This window comes from Oncorhynchus mykiss, chromosome 22 (assembly GCF_057628025.1).
Source record: "Oncorhynchus mykiss isolate SJ-2025 chromosome 22, ASM5762802v1, whole genome shotgun sequence".
In the NCBI taxonomy this organism is placed as follows: domain Eukaryota; kingdom Metazoa; phylum Chordata; class Actinopteri; order Salmoniformes; family Salmonidae; genus Oncorhynchus; species Oncorhynchus mykiss.
This window is the reverse complement of record NC_143043.1, coordinates 10522466-10528117: the sequence shown is the minus strand read 5'-3', so window position 1 is coordinate 10528117 and position 5652 is coordinate 10522466. Positions and strand designations below refer to the sequence as shown.

The following is a 5652-nucleotide window of genomic DNA, read 5'->3' as shown; positions in this document are numbered from 1 at the left end:
TCTGAATACTTTCTGAATGCACTGTACAGGTCAATAGTTGCAAAGCTAAACTAGCCCTATCATCCTTATTATTAGGCCTAATAAAATATATAGGCTATTTGTAAAGTAAAAAAGTATTGACTAAAGCCTACAATGCAGGGGTTATTGAACACAGAACTGGGTTCAATCAGAGAACTTAGCCTAAAACAAAATCAGAATTGGCTATAGGCTTTAACAAAATAATAATGGGTGTTCTCATACTGTAGGCCTAATGTAGCCTATTATTACATGAATAAGCCATTGTTGTCTATTTTACTGACAGGCTTCATAATCTATATATTAATATATATATATATATATATATATATATATATATATATATATATATATATATATATATATATATATATATAACGTATAAAAACAACCTTAACAATAACAAGAAGGAATAGCAAATGTTAAGAGAAAATGAAATAAATTGTTACAATTATTTAATAAATGAGGAATTAGCCTATCACAATTTCAGGCTACCAGAAATTTGTGAAATTTAAATTATGATGAAACTCCAAACCACTTCAGAACATAGGCTAACCCTTTCAAATTAATATGGGTCAAATATATATATATATATATATATAGGCTATGCTATAGGTTCATCTCTGAGTTCTCTCTTACACCAATTGCTATTCTATTCTGTTCAGTTTTGTTCTTTGATTTTCTGTTTTAGTATGTTCTAGAATGTTCGGTTCTGATATTCTGTTATAGGTCTTTCCATAAGTGTAGCCTAAATAAGCACTTTTAAGCCGACATGTTTCCTAACAGCGTGTGAACTGACTAAAATAAGTAGGCCTAATCTAACCGACTAACTTGTCGGTTTTAATTTAATGCAGAAGACAGAGTGAAGTGCGTGCTTTTTACCACGGGTTCAATTGAGTTGCTAAGCAACTACCTTGGTATGGCAAATCATCCGTGAAATGTAAGTCTTCCAAAGCTGGATGGTGCGTTTTGTCCCACGCCATGAAAGAAGTTTGAAAGTCTCAAAACTAGGCCTAAGCAAAATCGAATAGCCTAATAAAGTGGGAAAAAAACGAATGCATCATTAGTTCTAAGAAAGAAGGCACACAAAAACTAAAATGTAGACTTTATTTAAATTGCACTAAAAGCGCATAACCTGTAATATAGAAATAAGCCTATACAAACATAATTTCACTAGGCTGTTGATTACGATTTAAATGTGTTATCAGACCAAAACACTTCAAGAGTTTACACGAAAAGTTGTTCTTATTTCGGAAATTGCCTATTCATTCGATCCAGTTTTTTAGGTCGGTGAGTTGGAGGCAAGTATTTTTTCTCGCTTTGAAAAGGTCAGAAGGTCAAGAGTGAGCACCCTGCCTGCAGTTTCCTCTCAGTCTATTGGCCTATATTATAGATCAATTAATTATATTTTCATTGAATAACGATTGTAAATCATAAACTCTCACATCGCAGGCATCGATTAGGCCTATGCAAAATATTCTGCGTATCAGATATTCCGAATTGGCCTATACTTCTTTCTGTAAACTGACAATGACATTGAAAACACTATCCGCTATGACAAATGTATTGTTCTCAATAATCCTTCATAAAATAACCACTAAAAATAAATTACTGTCAAAGTCATCACATAGAACTATACAAGGTTACAATAACAAACGACACCGGCGTCAGCTTTTGGGAATGTGTGTTCCTTTGAAAATATCATCATTGAATAAAACGGTAAAGTCACGAATGACAAAAATAACACAGGCCTAATGCAAAGTTTTGAGGGGAAAATACATTATTGCTCAATATAGTACATTAATTATAACAGAAAGTCAACATGGTGAAGAAAATTCCAATTGTTAAAAAAAATATTGTCATTATAACTTGTTTGTGAAAACAGAACAAAACAAACATAGAAAAGGACTGCTTGGGAATGTCATGTGAAAACCACAAGCCTCTTCAACAACTGCAGAGGGGAACATTTACAATAGCATTAAGTGCTGCAAAGGGGACAAAAAAAAGTGTGTTTCATTTATTTTGTTCTAAAATATGAAATAGTACACAATGTGGAATATTACACACAAAGCAAAGAAGGGCATTCATGTAGAGGCTAAAGCTTATCATTGTTTTTTTTTTTAATGTGGGGCCAAAGAACTGCCACTACCCTTTTGGTGAAAGCATGGCATGTTACAAAGCAAATGAAAGGTAAATATGCTGTACATACACACATTTTATTGGAATATATTTCAGGCTGAAAACTGATTAAGATTATTTCCTAAATCCTAATGCGCCAAACATTTACATGAAGAAACGTTGCTTGAAGAGTTGACCCTCTCATTGCGCGGGTTCATTCGATCATGTGTAATGTCGCATATGTTTTAAGTTAGGCTACTCCTTTCCTAAAGACCACACCGTTGGTCTGTTGGTTGGTCAGGTTGGAGTAATGTGGATAGGAAATATTTGTGTCTTGTTTCATTGTTTATCATGTAAAAGGTATTATTCCCACTTGGTATTGCTAGTATTTTCTCGGACTAGACAGTGTCTTATTGCAGCCTAAAGAAATATTATTGTCCTGTGTTTTGTTATTTTCTCACGTATCGCTGAACATTCGCTTGCAGTCCATTGAGGGTGACGGTGTGTCTGAGCTCATGTTGCCGACCTGAGAGTACTCGTCCTCGGGGCTGTGTGGCAGCCCCGGCGGCGTCATCCTCTTCTCCTTCTGCCTGCGGTTGCAGAACCAGACCCGGACCACCTCCTTCTCCAACTGCAGACTGTCCGCCAGAGAGGTGATCTCCTGGCCAGCGGGTTTGGGGCTTTTGAGGAAGTGGCTCTCCAAAGCTCCTTTGACGCTCACCTCGATGGACGTGCGCTTTTTCCTCTTCCTGCCCTGCGCCGCGATCTTATCGATACTGGTGGGGCTACCGGTGGTCGAGTCGGCCTCTTCCAGCCATTTGTTGAGCAGCGGTTTCAGCTTGCACATGTTCTTGAAGCTAAGCTGCAGCGCCTCGAACCTGCATATTGTGGTCTGTGAGAAGACGTTACCATACAGGGTGCCTAGTGCCAAGCCCACGTCCGCTTGCGTAAAGCCCAGTTTGATCCGGCGCTGTTTGAACTGCTTGGCGAAGTTCTCCAGGTCGTCCGAGGTCGGCGTGTCCTCGTCGGACTGCGGGTCATGGCTCACCCCGGCGTGGTGCTGCTGGTGATGTGAATGCTGGTGGTGGTGATGGTGATGATGATGACTGCCGTGGTCGAGATCAGGGGAGTCCCCCCTCACCATCCCCGGGTGCATTAGGCTCCCCGGTGAGTTGAGCATTCCGTTAACCGTGAATCCCCCGGGCTGGGAGTAGATCAGCGACTGTTGCTGCTGCTGCCCTTCGGAAATGGAGGCTATATGCGCGGCTGAGGTGCCACCCCAGGCTCCTGGGTGTTGTGCCTGGTGGGAGCCCAGATGCAGAGACCTGTGGTGTAGAGCGGAGCCTGAGTGCATGTCCTCCCTGCCGGAGTTTCTCTTCACATCCTGCGGCTGCGGGCTACCCGTCATCCCAACGGGGCTGGAGGACCAGGGAGAGCCGGCCTCGGCAGCTGCCACTGCGGCTGCAGCCGCAGCGGCGTGTGGCAGGGATGTCATCCACTGGTGGGCATGGCTTAACATGTGTCCCCCGTTGCTCGTTGCCATAGCGCCCTGCATAAAGTCACTCTGCATCATCTTCACGGAGGGGTCCCCTCTGTATCCACCAGACACCGAGGTGACTGCGGTGCTGCCCCGCTGCATGCCACCGACCCCCCGGTCTGAGTGCACGATGGAGCCGGTGGATAGGATCCTATTGCTGGCCAGGTATGGACTGGAGGTGGCTGTTGCCATACCCCAAACCATAAAGCCTGTGAGTTATCGCCCTCTTCCCTCGTTGGATCAGCTTCTCTTCTCAAACAGAATGCTCTTATCCAATAATAAATCAAAACTATGAGAAAACGTGGTGAATGTTGCTTTATACTATATACCATCAAAAGGAGATAAAAATAATTCAAAAGTAGTCCAACAAAAATATTCACAAAAATGCAAATGAAAGTTAATGTTTTGTTTATCAATTAATAGAAAGAAATAGCATTTACGTTCCACCAGTAAAAATTCGGAGATTGGTGCATTAAGAATTTTACGCATTCAATTTAGAGATATTTTTTGTGAATATATGAATTTTAAAAAATGAAAAGTTTTTTGCGTCCTGTAAAGTTCTACTAGACGTATAGATTTAGTAATCTCCCACAAACTGACGCTCTCTTCTAGGATCCCTGCCGAAGTAGTCTCGTTGGAGAAGGACCATTCATTGTCACTTTGTTAACACTCCTGTGGCTCCTCTGCTGCTTTTCTGAAGTATTTGAAGCTGCACAATTCCGAATGATACAACGGTCTACGTAAATGCTTGTATCTATTTTCTTTCTTCACTCTTTCTCTCCTTCCATCTGACACTTGTATCCGTTCCTCCCTGGAAGCGCGTGGACACGGGAGTGTTTACCCTGTGCCAAGCGTGCGCACGCCGTTCCCATCTTCCCCCAATTACCAGCGGAAGTCGAGAGCAGGACTCCCGCTGATTGGACGATACCCAGAGAGAGGGATTGGCACATCTCGAGAGCTCGGTGCGCTGCCTCGGGTGCTCGAGGTAAGGTTCCCTTCTCTGAGAAAAACAACATATGTATTGATTAGATGATCATAACAATAACAGACTGATATTGATCATATTGGCATTGTAATTGGTAGGCTATTTATATGGCTCCTCAGTGGCGCAGCGGTCTAAGGCACTGCATTTCAGGCTGTATCACAACCGGCCGTGATTGGGAGTCCCATAGGGCGGTGCACAATTGGCCCAGCGTCATCTTGGTTAGGTTTTGGCCGGGTAGGCCGTTATTATTAATAATATTTTTTCTTAACTGACATGCCTAGTTCAATTTTTAATTAAAAAAATAATAATATAAGTAGCCACAAAACCAATAATAGGCCTAATAGGCCTAATGATAATAATATTTTATAATTTATCATAACACAATTATCGTTGTCGTAATCAAAAACAATCATAGACTATAAGACCCCAATATCCATAATCTCACTTGCTTATAATCAAATAGCCTAACATGCGTCCACTAAATGGTTAACGTGGAATTGATGGTTTGATGAAGGAGGTTTCCAGGCGGGAACAAGCAATCTCGCTGAACCCCGGAGAGAGAGAGAGCACCCCCACGAAAACAATGCCAAATTGAGCAGTCCATTGGGGATTGAAGAGACACACTGACTCTCGCCTTTCTAACGCCAGTCAGGGATGTCAGGCCCGAACAACGCAACATATCTGTGTTTTTCCTCCTCTGTCAAATAGCGTAGCGGCGGGGGCCTGTGCCAATGATACTCAGGTCGGCTCTGGATAGACACTCAGGGGTTCTGTACGCCACTTGCATCGTAATGCTCTCTCCTTTTCACACTGAAGCAAGACCCACTGGGCGTGAACCGGGTGCACTACATTTCTACATGAGGCAAGCCAGTTAGTTTTTTTTCTATCTTCGGGAGAAGTGTTATTTTAATAGAATGTTTCCAGAGTGTGTGCGAGTGATGGTAAACTAAATAATTAGCTTTTTCCTAATATTCCTAGCCACAAGATTTTCCCAGTC

At 42.1% G+C, this 5652-nt stretch overlaps 1 pseudogene across 1 annotated transcript; it reads right to left on the bottom strand.

Moving 5' to 3' along the window:
* Nucleotides 1-1108: 1108 nt before the first annotated feature.
* On the bottom strand, nucleotides 1109-4559 carry LOC110501318 (POU domain, class 3, transcription factor 3-A pseudogene; annotated as a pseudogene). Its single transcript, XR_016490730.1, has one exon. The product of XR_016490730.1 is annotated as a POU domain, class 3, transcription factor 3-A pseudogene (transcript).
* Nucleotides 4560-5652: the final 1093 nt, after the last annotated feature.